Below are 22,253 nucleotides of genomic sequence, written 5' to 3' on the forward strand. Positions count from 1 at the left end.
AAATGAATAAAGGAAAGCAGAAAGCTCAGTATCGTCCAGCACATATGGCTATAAGCAAGCTCACCCTACATAAAAAGGTGAGAAAACAATTCAAATGTTTGGTCCTTTGGGGCTTAACCTACATAAAGGAAAAGCTTTAAAAATTTATTTAATTTAACTCTTTCAAAAATACGTATTATGCACCAGGTACTATGTGCTAGGTGCTGGGGAGAGCTCAGGGGATAAAGCAGACGTAAATGTCTGTCCTCATGGAGCTTGTAGTCTAATGGAGGGAAAAAAGGCAATACGTTAAAAAGAGGAATACAAAGTATATTGATGGGGATGAATACTACTGAGAAAAATAAAGCAGGAAAGAGGGTCGGTGTCAAACAGGATGGTCAGGGAAGGCCACATGGAGAAGGTGACCCTGAAGCAAGGCCCTACAGGAGGTGAGGTAGTGAGCCATTTGGGTCACAAAGGAGGCGTGTTCCCGGCAGAGGGGACAACAGTGCAAGGGCAGGGAGGAGGACCAGCCTGTGTGTTGAGAAAAGCGAGGACCCAGAGCAGTCAGTGAGGAATGTGTGCATGAAGAGCGAGTGTGAGGAGGTCCAAGAAGCCACTGGTTGGGGAGCGCAGATCAGGAGGCATGGCAAGCTCTCCAGGTGACTCCAACAGAGTCAATATCTTAACAATGTCACAACCAGTTTGCCAGCAGCACAAAGGGGAAGTGTCTGTTGTACTCCCAAGATCTCTGACTGAGGGCCTGGCACCTCTGTCTCCTAACTCCCCCAAGACACTTGCGAAAGCTGTCTCAAGGGCAAACACATCTTGATTGACCTCAGGGCATGAGGGGTTGTTGCTCACTGCCCAAGAGAGAGTACAATCAAGGGGAGTTGGACAGCCCGTCTTCACCCTACATCCAGCTTCCTATGTTTACCAGCTACAACCCCTTGGGTTCTGCATAACCAGTTCCCAGGCTCTTCTGGCCAAAGTTGGTTTGCCATTCTGAAGAGAGATTGGTTGTACCACACCCTTCTACTGTCACATCCACTCGAAGATTTAACTCTTTGTTTCTCTAATAATCTCTTTTCACATTTAATTGTGAGCCCCTTAAAGGATGTATCTTATTACCACTTATGGTGTCTTTTGTGTCCTAAATATTCTGTGTAATACTTATTATGTCTTCTGAGGCTAAAATGTTTGAAAGGAAATGTCCATCTGCTGGGGCAGGCTAAGGGCAGACCACAAAAGATACTCCCTCTAAACCTTGTTATCAGAGGTGACTCCACTGTTTGTTTACAAGGGCTTCTTTTCAAAGCTATTGGGAAGTGGGTGCAGAGAACTGGACTGGCAGTGTAATTTTTTTAAGACTCTGCTTTCATTTACAAGATGTTGCATCATAAAATCAAATCCAAGTATGTTAATTTGATATATTTATTCTTCCCTTCTTACTGGGGATGGGAGTGGGGAAGTTGGTACAAGGGAAATGTCTTTTATTTCCCCTCTATAGTAATGGTATAATTCCGAATCCTGTAGGACATCAAACAATTCTGTCAGCTGATTATTTTCCATGGATTCTATCCTGCCAGGAGACACAATAAATAACTTTTTGAAACTTCATTCTTCAGTTCTGGAAGTTTTTACAAATAAAATGACACATGTTGAGACAAATTACTTGCTTTAAAATCTGTCACTAACATCAGTTTTGCATTAAAAAGTACTAAGCAACTGTTACAGTGGCATTTCTTTTGTTGACGGTGGAAATAATGTGTGAATAGCTATGCTAATTTAGAGGCAATTTTCAAGATTCGTAACTACATAAAAAAGCTAAGAGCAGTTCAACAGGTAATGTTTGGGAGGGAATTATTGGTAGACTTTCTTGTTGATTTATTATATCTTGACAGACTGGTATGATTGAAATGAATCAAATGTTAGACATGCTTAATATTTTATATGCTCTGTATCACATAATAGTAAAGTGCATAGATCACATTATTGACTGCCTTTGGATTTTAAAAATAAAGATTGCTATTCAGATGAATACCATTTCATTATTGCCTGCCTTGCCCTGTCAAATTAAAAAATATAATAGCTATCTTTATTCCCATTGTAAAGCATGATAGTCATCAAAATGTTGAAGTCAATCACAGCACTATATTAAAAAGAAGTCGTTTTGTGGGTAAGTTATACAATACAGCAAGGACCTCCAACAAGAAAGTCAATACTTTCGTGGAGATCTCAGAGCCTCAACAGACCTTAGTACCAATGCTTCAACCATTCCCAACTCTGTTCCCAACTCTAGATGCTCCTCACCCCAAACTCCTGCAAATTTCAAGCATTTGTGTGTGGGGGGGGCGGGGAGCAGGCGGATATTAAAAGTATCTGTCTTCAACAGGTACTTTAGCTTGTAAGCAGCAGAAACCTACTTAAACCAGCTTAAATGAAAAAATAACTTATAAAGATATAGGGGTGTTTCTACATCACAAGCTGGGGGTATAGTTTGGTCTCATAAGGGATTAAAATTTGGAACTCGAGTAATTCTGGGCAGCTGCATGTCAGTTTGTGTCTCTCTGGGACTGCGGACTCTATCACGTCTGATTTTCTTTGTGCATGGGCGTCATTCTTGCTCTGGAAAACAGATTTCCTCACTCATTTTTGCCTACATCAGAAGATAGCCTTACTCTTTTCCAGCAAACAACAGAGCCTGATCAGCCTCTCTGAATGTGGGCCCCCTTCTCACTCACAAGCATTTTTAACTTGGGATCTGTTTGGTGTTTGTGAATTTTGATTGGGTAAAAAAATTACATGTTCGTTTCCATAAATACCTGAAATTCAATATTTTCATCAACTGTGAATGTAGGCAACAAACCACAGTGGAACTTGCAGGACCTGTAACTTTGTCACTGTGATGGACATTATGATGTACCAGTCCATACTGGGGCATCCTCTCGGGTGGGGGCTGCCTGTGTTCAGCAATTAATCAATGCTGGGTTGCAGACACCTAGCCCTCTCCTCTGACTCAGGGCAGTTCTGAAGGGTCATGTAAACTTCAAACCTCCCATAAGGTGGCTGAGAAATCATCTCAGATAGCATCACAGCTCAATGTCATCCTTCTCTGCCCAATTCCACCTGCCTTCTGCCTCCCCTTGCCTTCCCTGGTGTTGATGTCAAGAGCATTGCCTAGTAAACTCCCCAAATGCCAATCTCCAGCTTAGATTCTGCTTTCTTGGAAAACTGACACATGACAGTTACTAATACAAAGGATTAATATTTTTATATCACATTATGGTTACATATCTTGAAATATATGTGCTCATTCCCACTTCAACATTTCAGTAGTTAGTAGACTGCTGGATCTTATTACTTAATACATTAATAAAAAACACTTTACTGTATTGAAAATTGTTTTAGATGTTTTAACAACTGTATTTCAATATATTTAGTTTTCTTTGTTATCCCATGCATTTTATTTTATGCATTTTGAAACATCATTCTGAGACAGAGTTCAGAGGCTTCACAACTGCCAAGGGATTCGTGGCAAAAAAAGGGAGTGTGTGTCAAGAACCCCTGGGAACTCTCTCAGGAGATCCTGTTTCTTCATAGGGCTCTGAGCACCATCCATATGCCAATGACTCCCTAATTTTCATCTGCAACTCAGACGTCACTCCTTCTCCATTGCTCCCTCGCCAGTCAGCTGCAGCTCAGCCATAGCTTTAAACTGATCTTTTCACATCACCATTCCTCACTCCCGTCCATTCTCCACACAGACATCAGGATGATTTAAAAAACAAAAACAAGATATAACAAATATTTCTGGAGTTAATACTAAAATAATAGTTAACATTCCCTAAGTGTTCACTATGAGCCAGAGGCTCCGCTATTATTACAATTAATCTTTTTAATAGGCCTATGAGGTAGGTACTGCCATTATCACTGTTCCTCACATGTGCAAACTAAGGATTATAGAAGAAAAATAACTTTTCCAAAATCACACAGCTAATAGTAAGTAGTAGAACTGAGACTATAATTTCAGAGCCAAAGCCCACTCTTTTTTTAAAATAATTTTTTATTATGAAAAATTTCAAACATACTCCAAAATACAGAGAAATTGTATAATAAACCCCCATGTACCTATCATCTAGATGCAACAATTTTTATGTTCTTACAATTTTATTTCATCTATTATCCTCTCCCTTGCCACCTCTACCTATTTTTTCTTTGTATCGGGAATATTTTAAAACAAACATCAGACATCCTAGAATTTCACCTAATATAATGGTAGAATTAATAGAGTCCAGGAGAACATTTCAGTAGAGAGAAAAATGCTTTAAAACAGGGAATAATCATACCATTCCCTATTTAAAATACCTTAGGAGATTCCTGTTCTACTTAAGATAACTCCTTAACATGACCTATAGAGTTCTGAGTCACATGACTTACTTCACGAACACCCTCAAGACTGATCTTCTCTCAGTACCTCTAGCTCTTTTCCACTGAGTCAGGGCCTTCCTACATCTTAAGCCTGGAAAGGTTTTCCTTCCACCTATTCTGTTCAAACGTCCCTTCCTCAGACAGATTGTCCCATGCTGATGTAGATTCCAAGTTCTCCCCAGTTTAATTCTCCTTCAACCTAATCCTTTCTTACAGCATCCTGTTCTTGGCTTTCATCTCATTCCTCACAATGTATAATTTTTACATTTATTTGCATGTTCGTCTCTGCTACTGGACTATAAGAGACTTGTCAATTTTGCTCACTAATCTATACCTAATCTCAACATAGTACCCAGCACATAGTAAGCACTCACTAAAATGTAAGGTGTATGTGTGTATATACATATATATACATCTTAGTGGGTATATTCTCATACATTCTCTGAGACTGTGGGTGAATATATTCTTCAATAGTCAGTTTCTCTCTCAAGAGAGAATAACTTACAGAGTTAAAAGTGTAAGTATAAAAGGAGCAGTTATGTTAAATTTTGAAAAGGATATCTTATTTTATTTATGGATTTAATTCTCCCTTGTTTCTGACTATATTAACAGATGTGAACATTCATCAGCACTGACTTTGCAATTGTATCTCCCATTCACCCTTTTTTTTTTCCTGCGTTGCATGTCCCACACCGTTTCTCTGCAGTTTCACAACACTGTTCTTCATGGCGAGCAATCCACTCATATGTAGCAGTCCGAGTTCTTCACCTCTTTCTCTGGGAGCAGAGAGCCAGGAGGTCACCTCTACTCCGCCATTTTCCTAGCTCAACATTCACCAGCACTGAGTGATTAAGGATTGATTAAGTTATTTCAGATCATCATCAAGAACAAAAAAAGATACCCTTTTTCCAGCAAGAGTTAGAGCTAATTTATAACATACTTTTTTTTTGGTCTTAAAAATACATTTTTTTATTCTCAAAAATGCTTTGGAAGTACTTAAGATTATCAATAAGAAATTCATGTGGCCTTCTTAGAAATGTTATGAGCCAGGTGCCAGAAACCTGTCTCTCGGGCAGTCAGTATAAAATAACTGTTTCCCATTACCACATGGCACTAACAGTCTGGAATCTATTTTAACTGAACCAACTCCTTGCTTCAGATTGCTATCTTGAAATATCATTTTGGGCTGAATATCTACTGCAGTATGTATAAAATGGAATTATAGCCCATTGCTACATTCGCTGCAGTTACTGGCGTGATGGATTACAGGTACTCAACCAGAGTGCATTTAGCATTATGATTTAATAAAGTGGCTGAAAGGCGAACATTTGTTCTTTTTTTGTCTTACAATAATATTTTCATTAGAAAAATAATATATGTACATCGTTAAAATGGAAAAATGCCAAAAATATAAAGAAGAGAATGAAAATTGCTAATGATCCCACCACCGAGAAATAATCACCCTTAATATTTTGGCTTATTTGCTTTCAGATTTCTTTCCATTATGAAATTGTTGATATTTGATCCCTTTGACCTATAAAATATTAATTTCATATGACTTACCTTACTAAATCTAAATAATGTCATACCTGTATAATTTTATTTTATGTACTGAAGAGCATACTAAACAGATTGTTTTATATTAATAGCTTGCTTTTCTCATTTAACATTGTATAATTTAAGTATTTGTTCATAATATAAAAACTTTTTGAAAACATTTTTATGAATGACTATTATATTCCAATGTATGGATGTACCACAATTTACATAAGGATTTCCCTGCTATTGGACATATCAGTTGTTTCTAATTGTCACCATTACAAATAGTGCTCCGATAAACATCTTTATGCAAAATTATTTGTGTGTATTTTTATTTCTAGATGTAAGATTATTGGTTGCAGGTTGTAAATATTTTCAAGTCTATCAATACATATTGCCAAGACTTAGATTTCAAGAAGAAACAATGTTGTAGGAATGCAAAGCCTGTTTGTTTTTGCTCACCTCCACTTCCACAGTGGCCAGATTATTTTCTTTCACATTGAAGTCACTCAATAAAACATTTATTCAATGGATTTATGTATGCCACCAGCCACTGAAACTAAAGGAAGTTTCTGGAAATATGACATGTGTGTCTCTTTCGGGTTACCAGTGGCAATTCTACTCACACCTATGATAGTTGTTCTCAGGTACTAATCAGTGGTATTTTTCTGGTGGTTACTATTTCACTTTCCAGTTTCTCTTGTGTATGAGATATTTTACAGCAGTTGAAAATTTGAGCTCCCAAATTATTAATATGTAAATTGTAGCTTAAATTTAGAGTTTTCGGCTGGGCGCGGTGGCTGACGCCTGTAATCCTAGCACTCTGAGAGGCCAAGACGGGCGGATTGTTTGAGCTCAGGAGTTCGAAACGAGCCTGAGCAAGAGCGAGACCCCGTCTCTACTAAAAATAGAAAGAAATTAATTGGATAGCTAAAAATATATAGAAAAAATTAGCCGGGCATGGTGGCACAGGTCTGTAGTCCCAGCTTCTCGGGAGGCTGAGGCAGTAGGATCGCTTGAGCCCAGGAGTTTGAGGTTGCTGTGAGCTAGGATGATGCCACGGCACTCTAGCCCAGGCAAAAGAGTGAGACTCTGTCTCAAAAAAAAAAAAAAAAAAATTTAGAGTCTTCAAGTCTTCCACTTAGTAGCTGTGTAACCTTGGGAATCATATAACTTCTCTGGGCCTTAGTTTCCTCCTCTATAAAATGGGAAGATTGACAGCATCCACCTCAGTGAGATGTCGTAAGGATTAAATGAGATCATTTGTGTAAAGGTGCATTATGGTGCTGAGCACATAGTAATTGCTCAATAAATGTTTTCCATTATTATTTTACATAATTGAGAAATTCCAAAATTACCTTTTTCTCCAAAAATGGGTATACGGGAAGGTGATGATTCTATGTAAACCTCTCAAAAATGAGTCAAGAAGCATAAATGAGAAAACACATCACTGTCAGAATTTTATAAGATTGCATAACCTTCTAAATTCCTCATTGGTTGCTTTTATTATCTCAGGTCTATTTCCCTCTAATGATTGGCAGAAAAAACACAGGACAAAGGGCTTCTCTCCCAGGGGAGTACGGAAGGAGTAGCTGGGGAGATGGGGGCCCTGCCCCACTGCCAGTCCTCCTGGGGACAAAGAGAGAGCAGGATTGGCAAGTGACTGAAGGGCCACGGTGATGCGGACAGGAGAGAGAACACAGGGAGGAGGCATAGACTGAGAAAGTAACTTTGAGACTTGAAGAGTTTCTGACCTGGAAAAGCTCCTGGCATTGTGTGGCTGGGTCGGGTCACTGTAGGATATAGATGCTGACTACTGAGTGAGGACCAAGCAGGTATGTGGTCAAGGGTAGCAATGTCACATGAAGGACAGACTGGCAGTAAGTTGGCAGCGCCAGGAGAGGATTGGCCCCGGGGAAGGGGGTTGCTGGTATGAAAGCAACAACCAAATCAAACCTTAGTTTTCTCAGATGTGCTATGTCCAGTCATTTATTCTATGACTGTTATTGAGAGCCTACTATGTGCCAGGCACTGTCCTAGGTCCAGGGGGATCCACAGTGAACAAACAAAAAGGCAAACATTCCACCCTTTGTGGCGCTGTATTCTAGCAGGAGGAGATAGACAATAAACAATAAGTATAATACATACCTAACTGATATAGTAGAAGGTAACGAGAACTTTGAAACAAAAGAGCTAAATAATGGAGATGGCATGTGTGTGTGGTAAAGGGGAAGTTTGCAGTATTAAATGGGGTTAGTAGGGGTAGGCCTGGTTCAAAAAGTGCCATTAGAGCCAAGACTTGAAGAAGGTAAGGAAGCAAGCTAGAGAGTATTCTCGCCAAATACAAAGGGCTTGATGTGGAAGTGTGTCTGTTTTTGAGGAAAACGGGGAGGCCAGAGTGGCTAGAGCAGAGTTAGGGAGGGAGAGAGCAGTAGGAGATGAGGGCAGGGAGATGTTTAGGGGGCTGGTTAGGGAGGCCACTGTAATGTTGGGTATTCCTAGATCAGAGTTTCTCAAATTATGCTCTACAAATAATGTGTATTCTGCAAAAGGGTTTTCCTCGGCCTGTGCCCAGGCTATTCAAATGGAATGTGGGTACAAAGAATGTACTCTTAAATTCTGCCACTCAGTCACTCTACAAAGTCCTTTTTCCTTGTGATGGGTAGAGGGCTTTGTGGGGAAACACTGGGGAAATAAGTAGGAGGTAAAGGTGATACTCACCTAGGTCCTTCCTGGGTATTTGCTTTGGGGGACTTGGGACTTACTGTCAGTATCGTAAGGCTCTGGATCCTGGGTTCAACCTTCATGGTCATATACCTTCCGCTCCTTCAAGGGCATCGCTGGGGCCCCTTCGTTCTCTTGGGAATGTGACTCTCCCCACGTACCTCAGTACAGAAAGAACTTGCTAAGGTGGGAAGGTCTAATTCCTCAAAATGAACCTGAAGCTATGTAAGTCTTTCTACTAGAAGGATTTACTTAATGATTAACAAAAGTACTCATAAAAATGAAGAGGAGGCGGGTGTGATTAAGGACTGTAATTATTCAGGATCTCTTGATTGAGTAAATGTATTACTTAAAAATTCTCCAGCTTTGGAGTCAAAAGCTAAGGCATTTATTTACATTTTAAGATTTTGGAGACTGAAAATACATATTATGCTTTTAAGATCTGATTATGGCTTTACCATTTCTTAACCTTCTTATGTTTGAGCATGTGTGCTCTCTTTATGGAAACCCAAAGCTCCATTTATTTAAATTTCAGGGATGTTGAAACATTAAAATTAATGAAACATTACATTAAAATGTGGAATCTACGTCATGTACCTGTTTTCAATTCATGTGAATATATATAAAGTATAACTCTAAATAGTTGAAGAAAATATCAGAAAACTCTGCCAAGAGGTGGGTGTGTAATGAATAATAGCAACCTATTAAGAATTAAGTAAGGAGCTACTCTTTCTTTAACAGACCTTTCTTTGTTGGTGGGACAGGCTGCTGTGTTTAGATCTTAAACCCAACCCTAGGTTTCCCCTTCCAGATAAAACTCCGCGGCAGACCAGCTCACTCAGGAACGATGCCTGCCTGCCTGATCACCACCTTCCAACCAGCAGCTGCACAGGGACAAGCCTGAAGTCACTCAAATGCTTGTCACATGTTGAGGACCAAATCATTCTCTCTGGAACATTATTGCTCAGTCTTCTCATCTCAGGAAATGGAGCTACCATCCTTTGAGTTGCTCAGATTAAAAAGCTAGAAGCAGTCCTTGGATTCATCCCCACTACCACCACCACGCACATCTAATAAATCAGCTAATCCCAGCAGCTCATCCCAAAAGATGTCATGACTCTGCAACCTTCCTTTCATCTGTGCTGCTACAATCCTGGTCACATCTGGCCTCAGTTATCGTGATAGCTTTCTAAATGGTCTCTATGCTCCCAAGCTTGCCCTCCTAATGGCAATCAGAATGCTTGTTAAAAGCCTGTAGCAGATCATTTCACTCCTCTTTGTGAAATTCTCCACATCTTTCTTGGCACTAAAATAAAACTCAAATTCCTTACTTTAGCCTACAAGACTTTTACTTGACCAGGCTTTAGTTCCTTTTCTGATTTCATTGTCATCCCTAGCTACTATACTCCAGACGTTCTAGACCTTCTTTTCATTTTCTGAACCCATTCAATTTGTTCCAGCCTTTGTATTAGGTGTTTCCTTCCCCTAGAACCCTTCCCTCCACCCCCTCATCCTCTCAAGGCTACCTCCTTATCCTTCAGATCTCAACTTAAAAACCACTTCCTCAAGGAGGCCTTCTCCAACCAGCCCCCACCGGTCAGTCTCCATTCTACTTTAATTTTCAAGAGTATACTTTTCCTGTTTGTTTATTTTTCTTTCCTAGCTGTCTCCCACCTATCCCTAGAATGTGAACTCTGTGAGAGCAGAAATTTTGACTGTGCAGTTTTCCACTCTATTCCTAGCACCTGGAACAGTGGTTGGCAAGTAAAGGGTGCTCTATAAATCTTTGGTAAATGAATAGAGTTTTTCTTGGTGGGGTGGTTTCCATCTAAGAATTTAATATGGGTTGGTTATCTTTATATTCAACCCATAACTCTGGATGGTCTGTTTCTCCCTGGCCACTCATCTGATAGATCTACATGGTCCCTTTATCACTGGGGAGCCTGTCATAGGAAAAAAGTGGGTAAATTAGCACAAGTGGAATAGCCCCACTGAAAAGACTCTCAACACTCATGCCCTACTGCATACAAATCAGTATCATTATCTTTTCACTCATTAGAATAGTTTGCATTAATATATAGATGTTCTAAAAAAATCCATCTGTTTAGGACTTTGCTATCTCTGTATAATAGGGGAGGAAGAAGCATTGCTCTCAGTTTCTCACTGATAAACTTAGAGAATACTATAGAAATGATGTTAGAAGCTTTAAAAAGGCTATTTAAATGCTATTTTAAACATGGAGAATTAAAATCCAGAGCTATATAACCTAGCAACCTGACAAAAGGACACATAACCTTGGTCTTGAATCATGAGAAAAGTTAACAGAGGAAGTGACGGATGGTCTAAAAACTAGACTATAAATAGAGGCTACTTTTACATTTTAGGAAATGTCTTCCATGGGTGAGTATTTTGATATTGATATAGCCCCATTTTCTTTAGCTTATTAGTAATTTAATATTTTTTCTGATTACAGTAGTAGCGCATACTAATTGTATTTGGAAAATACAGATGCGATAATAATTTGTCTGCACTAGAGCTAAGGGTGTGTTAAACTACTTGTAGACAAACATGTGGTATGGAACAACATTGGCCCTCAGAGGTCCCTTGTGTGCTGTGGGCAGAGGGGCCACTTGACTGTCGGGGAGCATCTCACAGCTTCTTGAGGCTTGTGGACGTTGAAGCACATCCTGTGATTTCAAGGGGTGTTAGGAATCCTGTGAGAGGGAACTTGGTGCTCATCCTCAGCGGGCTTCACTCATGTGCAGACCTGACTCATGCTCTTGAGCTCCTCTGGGAGGCTGAAGTGGAGGGAGAGTCATCAGCTCCTGAGAGGAAACACTGTAACTGGGACTCAAGTCTGCAGTGTCAGCAGGACAATGTTCAGAGGAAGCAGTGTTAGGCCCTTCCCCTCCCAGCCCTACCTCACCTCACTGTGCCTGTGAATGATAGAAAAAAGATGTCACCAGAGGCCACCAGAGAAGCAGCAGGAGCTCTCCTAGTAGCCAAGGGAAAAGAGAACACAATATAGGTCCGTGCTTCTGAGGAAGCTCTGAGGAAGCTCCAGAAACACCAGCAGCAAGTTGGGAGCACAGCAGAATGGCCAACACAGGGGCAGGAAGTGGAAGCCTCAGATATCATAATAGCGGAGCTTAAGAGTTATAAGAAGCTATTCTGACTTCACGACTTCACTCCTGTTGCTCCATGAATTAATATAAACATGTTTGCAGACAGGATTTGTCTTAGGAGTTTTGCAGCGCTTTGCCCTGAAGGAATATGTGAACGTGTTGGTTTGCATTTCAAATGCTGTTACACTCTGAAGGGTGTCTCTGAAAGACAGTAGTGGCTGTATCCCACAAGGCGCCGCGTTTCTCAGACCTAAAGGTTTGGATTTGCTTTGTAAAGCAAAGTGAGTCTGTTAAAAACTACAGGCTGAGAGCTGACAATGGAGTGCCCCCCAGAACAGACAGCTGCCCGAATGGCTAGAAGCAAAGCTCTTGTTTGAACACTCCAGACTACCTGTCTCCATTCACAATAACCTAATAAATATGGAGCCAACATATCTCTGTTTAACCCCTCTGTTAAGTGATAAACTTACCTTAGAACTTAGAAGTTAATCTTTGAAAGATTTTGTAACCATTTGTTCACATAAATAGAATTAGTTAAAGGATCTGTAGAAACCTTTTGAAAATCTGTTAACCTGAGAGGAACTACCTGTTGTTATGTAAATCTGTTACCCCTGGCAATTAATCACTATTCCCTATAAGTTACCATGTAAGACCTCATTCGGAGCTTTTTGAGACCCACGGAGAAGGTCCAGGCCCCCTGAGATCCCGCTTTGCCTATAATCTTCATAAACTTATAAAACTATATCTTTGTCTCTGTGTATTCTTTTATTTTCCATTTTTCTCTATTATTGTCTTATCCCTTGCAACTCTACCAAAGAGACCTATTTTTTGCTGGGAGCTTAGCTACCTCCCTGCACACTCCTACAAGAAAAACCAGGAAGGGCTTCTCTGGACAAGACTAGATATTTACAGTAATAGAGAGAATGCGGCCTATGAGCCCCAGCATTTGTGTAATTACTATAAATGTGATATGGTTTTACTCATTGCTTGGTGATGGCAGGAGAAAGAGTTTTCACAGAAAAGTAAAAGAAAAAACAGTGTACTTACAATCCAGTTATAGCAAGACAACTACTTTTCAACATTTTGATATATTTCCTTTCAGTTTTCCTTCCATGCATATTTTGTACTCTATATAAAATGTCATTTCTTACTTTCTCATTTATAACATAAGCACTTCTCTTGTTAATAAAAATGCCCTTAACTCTGTAAAACAGTTTGATAATTTCTTATGAATTTAACACTTATCATACGAGCCAGAAATCCCATTTCCACATATTTATCCTAGAGAAATAAAAATTTATATTTGCACAAAATCCTATACATGAATGTTTATAGTGAATCTATGTATCACCAAACACTAGAAGCAACCCAAATATTCTTCAATGGGTAAATTGATAAACAAACAGTGGTACATTCATGCCATGGAATATTACTCAATAATACAAAAGGAATGAACTATTGCTACATACAACAACATGGATGAATCTCAAAAACTAGGCCAAAAGAAGCCAGTCTCAAAATATTACATACTGATGATTCCGTTTATATGACATTCCTGAAAAGGCAAAATTACAGGTATAGAAAACAGACGAGGGGGTGCCAGGACTTAGGGGTTGGGGAAGGGCATAATTACAGAGAAATATTAATAGCAAGAAGGAGTGTTTTGGCATGATGGAATTGTTTTTTATTTTTATATTCTTGGTGGATACTCAAAATCTACACAAGTGCTAAAATTCATAGAACCATATTACACAAGAAAGTTCATTTTATTTTATGTTAATTTAAAAATAAAGTTAAAAAACCAAAACAAACTAGCCGAGCATGGTGGCGCATGCCTGTAGTTCCAGCTACTCGGGAGGCTGAGGCAGGAGGATCGCTTGAGCCGAGGAGTTTGAGGTTGCTGTGAGCTAGGCAAAAGCCACGGCACGCTAGTCCGGGCAACATAGTGAGACTCTGTCTCAAAAAAAAAAAAAAAAAACCAAAACAGGCTTAAAATGCCTTGACAATATCATTTAAAGTAACTTTACTACACATTCCTGTGAAACTCATCCCATAATCACTCCTCCCTTTTCCTGATGCTGCCTGTCGGATTGTTCCTGTCTCTATATAAATAAAGCTGTATTGAAAATATTGGGAGCATAGATCTTTGATCATATTTAAAATTTTTCATTAGAATGGAATCCCAGAAATGGAATTACTGAGACGATGGGTATGAATATTTTTTATAACTCTTGATTCCTGCTGCCAAATTGATTTCTAATTTGGGTGACATAAATTGCCCCTCCCACCAGCAGTGTCTGAGATTAAGTGGCTTGGGCATTCTCAAGAATGTGAAATCAGGGCTGGGCACGGTGGCTCACGCCTGTAATCCTAGCTCTCTGGGAGGCTGAGGCGGGCGTGATCGTTTGAGCTCAGGAGTTCAAAACCAGCCTGAGCAAGAGCGAGACCCTGTCTCTACTAAAAATAGAAAGAAATTAATTGGACAGCTAAAAATATATAGAAAAAATTAGCCGGGCATGGTGGCGCATGCCTGTAGTCCCAGCTACTCGGGAGGCTGAGGCAGGAGGATCACTTGAGCCCAGGAGTTTGAGGTTTCTGTGAGCTAGGATGACGCCACGGCACTCTAGCCCAGGCAACACAGTGAGACTCTATCTCAAAAAAAAAAAAAAATCTCAATAAAATCTTAGCAAATGGAATTCAACTGCACATGAAAAAAATAATTCTTCATGACCAGCTGGGCTTCATCCCAGAGACGCAAGAATGGTTCAACATACATAAATCTATAAATGTAATTCACTATATAAATAAAAGCAACAATGAAGACCATATGATCCTCTCAATAGATGCAGAAAAAACATTTTACAAAATTAGGCACACTTTTATGATAAAAACTATTAAGAAAATAGGTATAGATGGGTAATACCTCAAAATTATTAAAGCCATATACCATAAACCCACAGCCAACATCACACTGAACGGGGAAAATTGAAAGCATTCCTCCTTAGAACTGGAACCAGACAAGGTCGCCCACTATCTCCACTTCTATTCAACATAGTGCTGGAAGTCCTTCCCAGAGCAATCAGACAAGAGTGGAGAATCAAGGGTATCCAAATGGGGGCAGAAGAGGTCAAACTTTCACTCTTCACTGACAATATGATATTATATCTAGAAAACCCCAAAGATTCAACCAAGAGACTCCTGGAATTGATAAATGAATTCAGCAAAGTCTCAGGATACAAAATCAATGCACACAAATCAGTAGCTTTCACATACACCAATAACAGTTAAGCCAAGAATCAAATCAAACATGCACACCTTTCACAATAGCATCAAAGAAAATTAAATATTTAGGAATATATTTAACTAAGGAGGTGAGAGATCCCCATATAGGGATAACTATGAAACACTGAGAAAAGAAATTGCAGAGGATGTAAACAGACGGAAAACCCTACCATGCTCATGGATCAGCAGGATCAATATTGTTAAAATGTTTATACTGCCTAAAGCAATCTACAGAATCAGTGCAATCGTTATCAAAATACCAACATCATTTTTCACAGATCCAGAAAAAATAATTCTATGCTTTATATGGAACCAGAGAAGACCCCATATAGCCAAAGCAATCTTAAGAAAAAAGAACAAATTGGGAGGCATCAAGCTATACTACAAGGCTATAGTAACCAAAACAGCATGGTACTGACACAAGAACAGAGACATAGACCATTGGAACAGGACTGAGAACTCAAATATAAAACCATCCTCATATTGTCATCTGATCTTTGACAAAGCAGACAAAAATATACACTGGGGAAAAGAATCTCTAGTCCATAAATGGTGCTAGGAAAACTGGACATCCACATGCAGAACATTGAAACTGGATCCACATCTCTCACCTCCCACAAAAATCAACTCACAATGGATAACAGACTTAAACCTAAGACATGAAACCATAAGAATTCTAGAAGAAAATATTGGGAAACCTCTTATAGACATCAGCCTAGGCAAAGAATTCATGAAAAAGACCTCCAAAGCAATCACAGCTGCAACAAAAATAAATAAATGGGATCTGATCAAATTAAAAAGCTTCTGCATAGCCAAGGAAACTATTATAAGAGCGAATAGACAACCTACAGAATAGGAGAAAATATTTGCATGCTACACATCTGATAAAGGGCTGATAACTAGAATCTATATAGAACTTAGGAAAATCAACAAGAAAAAATTAAACAACACCATTAAAAAGTGGGCAAAGGACATGAACAGAAACTTTTCAAAAGAAGACAGAATAATGGCCAACAAACATATACAAAATTACTCAACATCTCTTGCATCTCTTGCATCAGGGAAATGCAAATCAAAACCACAATGAGATAACACTTAACCCCATGGAAAATGGCTTTTATCAAAAAGTCCCCAAACAAAAAATGTTGGCATGGATGTAGAGAGGTAAGAATACTGCTGGTGGGACTGCAAACTAGTACAACTTCTATGGAAAGTAATAGGGAGATACCTCAAAGAGCTACAAGTAGAACTATCATTTGATCCAACAATTCCACTACTGAGCATCTACCCAAAGGAAAAAAAGTCATTCTATAAGAAAGACCTCTGTACTCAAATGTTTACAGCAAGCACAATTCACAATTGCAAAGATGTGGAAACAACCTAAGTGCCCATCAATACATGAGTGGATTAACAAAATGTGGTATATGTATACCATGAAGTTCTACTCTGCCATAAAAAATGATAGTGAACTAGCACCTCCTATATTATCCTGGTTGGATCTAGAGCCCATTCTTTGAAGTGAAGTATCACAAGAATGGAAAAACAAGCACTACATGTACTCAAATTGGTACTAACTGAGCAACACTTAGGTGCATGTATGGAAGTAATATTCATCAGGTGCCAGGCAGGTGGGAGGAGGGTGGAGGGGATGGGTAAATTCACAACTGTCTGTGGGATGGGCATACTTATAGCTCTGGCTTGGGTGGTGAAAAGGCAATATATGTAATTAAATTTTTTTACCCCCATAATATTCTGAAATTCAAAAATAAAAAAGGATGTGAAATTAGAAGATATATTCAGGGTTGGTTGGGGAATTATCAGGATGTGGGGGGGAAGAAAGAAAGAGCCGCAGAGATGTTTGAGCAAGTAAACCAAGACAGAACTAGACTTTCAGACCTAAGGATTATCTGCTTCAGATTTTTGTGTTTTCCCAATAACTCCAACTTTGCTCCTTGCCTCTTAGGATTGATTTTTATTTATTTTTTTATTTTTTTCTTCCCCCTCTCTTTTATCCTAATCCAGAACAAAGTTAGGCTACCAAAGTGGCAAGGCTATTCTCTGTAATCAACCAAGCAATCTTTTTTAAATACCAACCATGTACTAGCCACTTCTACCCTCAGGGAACTTACAATGCAGCAGGGAGGAATGAAGTTAATATGATTTCGCTGCCCAATACCACCTTTCTCCCTCCTAAGTTTTAATGATGATGATGAAAATACTAACACCACTGGTACTGTTTAGCTGTTTGAAGAAAGAGCTACCACTGCAAGTTGGGTTCCTCAAGAAACACTTCAAAGAAGATGTGAAATTAAGCTGTGCCTTGCAAGATGGGTGCATCTAATGGAAGGATTCCAAGAAGGGAAATGCCATGTGCAGAGGTGAAGGCCTTTGGTAAGGAGTATGGAGCTGTGACTGTTTCCCCTTAATGACCTTGTGTGAAAATAAACAGCATTTGAAAACCTCCTCTCCCGAGGTGAATAGAAGCTGACTCAACAGCCCATTTCCATGCATCAGCTTGCTAGGGAAAATGGAATGGCCTGTTCCCCCAAAGCAGTGTTCCTCTTGCAGAGATAGAGGAATATTATATTATGTACAATAAATTGGGGAAACTTGCAAAATGAAACATCTGCTCTGAATGCTTAAGCACCAAGGCACTCTCAAAATATGAATTTCCACTCCATATTCCAGGTGCTGTGATGATGAGTGGAGAACGAGTTTGGAAGGTTCATCTCTTTCCAATAAAAATGTTCATCATGTCTCTCCAACTTTTATAGTAATTATTTTGGAACATTTTAGATGGAAATTGAAAGAGAGAGGAGGGATGGAATAATGACAAAACTGAAGAAGCATTGATGAAAGAGTCCATAAAGCTAAGGAACATTGAGTAATGGATTTTAATGATGGAGTCAACAATGCCTTCAGCTAATTTAACCAAGTCACCAAAGTCATTATATTGTATATGGGGTGTTTATTTTGCTGCAAATTTATGTAGAATGAACGGTTCATTATGAAATGCAAAAACTTCCTATATTCAGGGTCTGCATAAATGTTTGAGAAAACAAAATATGGATATTCTTTTATTGAATGTTTCTAGAACAGAATGCTATTTTTCCCCACCCAGTGATAAACATTTTATTCCCTCTGGATGACCTCAGTTTCCCCTACCAGGTGGCAGCTGTGTATTACTTTCTAACATACTGTTGGTTTTCAATCTAGATTAGCTCCAAGGTTAGTCTTGACTTTATAATATACAATACTAACTCGTGGGTTCCACCAGGTGCCTGGGTATGAAATTCTTGGGGCCAGTGTCAGAATATTCTTTTGTCTTACCATAGTGCAGTGTATTATGAGTGCTAATGCCACATTTTACAAATTTCAAAGCCAATTTCCAAACATTATCTCCTTTGAACTTGATCAGAACTTGGAGATAGGCAGGGCAAATAGTTTTACCCACCATTCGATAGAGGAGGAAATTGGGGTTTGAGAATGACTTTCCCAAGGTCACATAAAGAACTAGGACAAGACATGATTTCTCCTAACATCTTTTACTCTGTTTTTCTATTGTATTGTATACTTCATGCTTGAATATAATCAGGCGAGTCTTTTTCCTGGGAAATTCTCAGGAGAAATGTTCTCTAGTCCCAAACACCTTTGCCGTTGTCTAGTTTCTGCTTAAATCCATCTCCTCTCCCATTTCTCCTTCTTGGTAGGCATGTGGGATCTGCAGGGTAGAGAAGGCCGGTGATGCCAACCAGGAGGATGGAAAGCCCCAAGGCACTTCCAGTAGTGGCCCGGAGCATTGCTCTGGAGTATTTGAGTACACCAGCAACTGTTGCTTTGAGAATTGAACTCTAAGAGGATAGAGACATGTAACTTAGGAACTGTGATGTGGGTAGTAATCCTATAGAGTCTCACGGCCCAGGTCCAGGGTGGACTGGTCCAACCATGCGGGCAGTGGTCAGAGGGAAGTGTTTAATCAGCAGTGGACCAGAGTGGTCACATCAGCAAGGTCAGTGCAGGAGCAAAGTGGCCACTGGGACAATAGAGAGACAATGATGCCCACGTCCCAGTGTGAAGGGGTGGGAGAGCATGCATGTTGCTTTCTGTAGCACATAAGGGCGCAGCCATTTCTCCTAACCCTGGGACATTAGGTCTACTCCTTGATTCTTCTCAGGATTCTCAGGTAGGAGAGGCATGTGTGAGAGAGAGGAGGGAGCAGAAAGGAAAATGAAACGGGCAGAGATGACATACAAGGCATATTCCATGCGATTGCCAGAGAGAAAGAAATAGATCCGCCTTTCTTTGACATAATTTTCAAATAATCATTATTATCAAAGAGCATTTCCCCCTTGAGGATGTTAAGGGGGAAGTAAAGCCACCACCCCAGTGCCTGAGTCCATATTTGTGGATACCCCCTTGAGACACTGGATGCGTGTTTGGAGGGGGGCTGCAGTCTCACGTTAGGTAGGTGGGTTCTGATGAGCGAACGAACTTTGGTTCAAATTGTGAAAGTGAACTGATGCTGTTCCCCAAAGTTGACAAGGCCTGAGTGATGCTTCTCAGACTTTAATATGCCTAAGAGTCATTTGAAACTTCTGATTCAGCGGGTGTGGAGCGGAGCCTAAAATTTTGCATTTCTAACATGCCCTAGGTGCTGCTGTGATGCTAGTCCACAGACTACCAAAGTAGCAAGGAACTGGGGGACATTCAGACTACACGGTATATGTGGTTTTGCACTCTGAATTTTTTCCTCAACCTCTTAAAACACTTTTACGTAACATCCTATGTAATGAATAACTGTGTAATATTTAGTTACTTGAATATGTAGTGATTTATTTAATCATTTATCTTTTGTTTGAAATCTAAAATGTTTCCTGTTTTTAGCTGTCATAAATGATGCTACCATGAGCATCCCTGTTCATAAGTCTATCTGCTTCTCTGAACCAAAACTTGCAACCATGCCAGAGCATTCCATTGGGGCCCAAAAAAAGAAGAGAAATATGTATAAAAGAAATTGAAAATACTGTATAACAACAAATATTGAGCAATCCGGGAATGTCTGCATCCAAGGCACTTGGTGACAGGAATTGTGCAGTATTCAGAGAAGTAGAGTTTTTCTTTCACTTTTGCTATAATGTGTGCTTGGAAACTATGCCATAAGGTATAAAGCTCAAAAGTGGCTGAAATTTCTCCATAGAAAGTATTGTAATTAGAGGTTGTGTTCCAAGATTCATAATAAACTTTATGAAGGCAAAAATGCAAGCTGTGTAATATTGAACATTAAAATTACAGACTATGTCCTGTGTGATGGAAATAAAATGTGCCATATACATGGAATTTTTAAAAACTACCATATCGTAACTTTTCACAAAAACTAATAAACCAATTATATTAAATGTGAAATAATTAATAATTTGGCCTCTCTGTTTCACTGCTGTGTCCTTAGGTCCTGGCTGTCATTATGGTGACATCTAGCCCATAGGACACCTTTGAATAGAAAAAGGCACGCCTTCCTTAAGCACTTAACTTCCATCCAGCTGAAACTTATGTGTATTGATTATGTTACAAGACACTGTACTGCCATCTGCTAGAAAATTGCAGCAATAAAATACAAATATAAAATGTCTACAGTGTGAATGATACTTCCTTAGAAGTTGTGCACACTCTGCACAACCATAGGCATTAGCCTTATATCAGAAGAGATATTTGTGGAACAAATGAAGGAATAAATGTATTCCATTGATCCCGGTTGTGCTTTGAAGCTGTAATCTGCCAGTACCTTCCTTTGCCACTAGAAAGGAAGCTGGAGAATATGCAAAGTGATCAAAAGAGGGGTAACGGGAAGGTCTAAATTATGCTTCTCAAAATTTAATGGGCATATGAATCACCTGGGAATCTTGTTAAACTGCAGATTCTGATTCGGGTCTAGGACCTGGGATTCGGTATTTCTGACAAGCTCCCAGGAGGTAAGGATGCTGCTGGTCCACAGGTCACACTTAGAAAAGACTCTAAGATAATTGTTGTCAATTTTGGCTTCCCTCTAAGGAAGTCTTTTTTCAACGAAAACTGTTACTCCTAGTTCATTGAAACTGATTCAGTATTCTCTTTTAATTCCTGTGTTGAATCTTGGAATGGAAAGACATTTCCTGGTGATTCTAATATGCAGCCAAGGTTAAAAATCCCTGGTCTAGTGAAAAGTCATGCACTCAAAGCATCTAAAGGTAACAACATTCACAAGTGAGAAAATCAAATAACTGTGATTTTTAAATCTTGCAAAAATAGAGTTATTAATCAGAGGATATTTGATTCATCACCAAATGAATGATATACATTACTAAATGTCTGAGGAGTTTAGAGGCAAGGAGAGCTCTATGGGTGGGGATACTTAGGGAATGGAGGAAATAAGAGGGCACAGGACAAGACTCTGCCCTCCCAAAGTCCCAGGTGTGGCATGAGCTTAGGGGACAGAGTCAGCGAGCAACTGAGCCAAGGAGAGCTCTTCTACTCATCTGAAATTGTGCTTTTTATGGAGTTGAGAAACCCACCCCGGCAACATTCTTTTCTTTTCTTTTCTTTTTTTTTTTGAGACAGAGTCTCACTGTGTTGCCCGGGCTAGAGTGCCGCTGCGTCAATCCTAGCTCACAGCAACCTCAAACTCCTGGGCTCAAGCAATCCTTCTGCCTCAGCCTCCCGAGTAGCTGGGACTACAGGCATGCGCCACCATGCCCGGCTAATTTTTTCTATATATTTTTAGTTGTCCAATTAATTTCGTTCTAATTTTTAGTAGAGATGGAGTCTCGCTCTTGCTCAGGCTGGTTTCGAACTCCTGAGCTCAAACAATCCGCCTGCCTCGGCCTCCCAGAGAACTAGGATTACAGGCGTGAGTCACCGCACCCGGCCGGCAACATTCTTGTTTATGCCATTGGCTGGATGATAGTAGTTTGCAACTCCAATCAATCAACATGCTTGCAGATTGTTACAATCCTGCCATTTTCCCACCTACTATGATCACATGGCTGTATTTTGATTCAGATTTACTTAATTGTATTACTAGGAGCTTTCTAGTTCTCATTTTAAAAGTTGAAAGCCCTCACCTGTTTTCTTACTTAAAACCATTAAAGGTAGCTTTAGCTATGTTGAGGAATGTGTGGATGATATAGCATTTCTCCACCC

This window comes from Propithecus coquereli, unplaced genomic scaffold (genome assembly GCF_000956105.1).
Source record: "Propithecus coquereli isolate 6110/MARCELLA unplaced genomic scaffold, Pcoq_1.0 Scaffold63, whole genome shotgun sequence".
In the NCBI taxonomy this organism is placed as follows: Eukaryota; Metazoa; Chordata; class Mammalia; order Primates; family Indriidae; genus Propithecus; species Propithecus coquereli.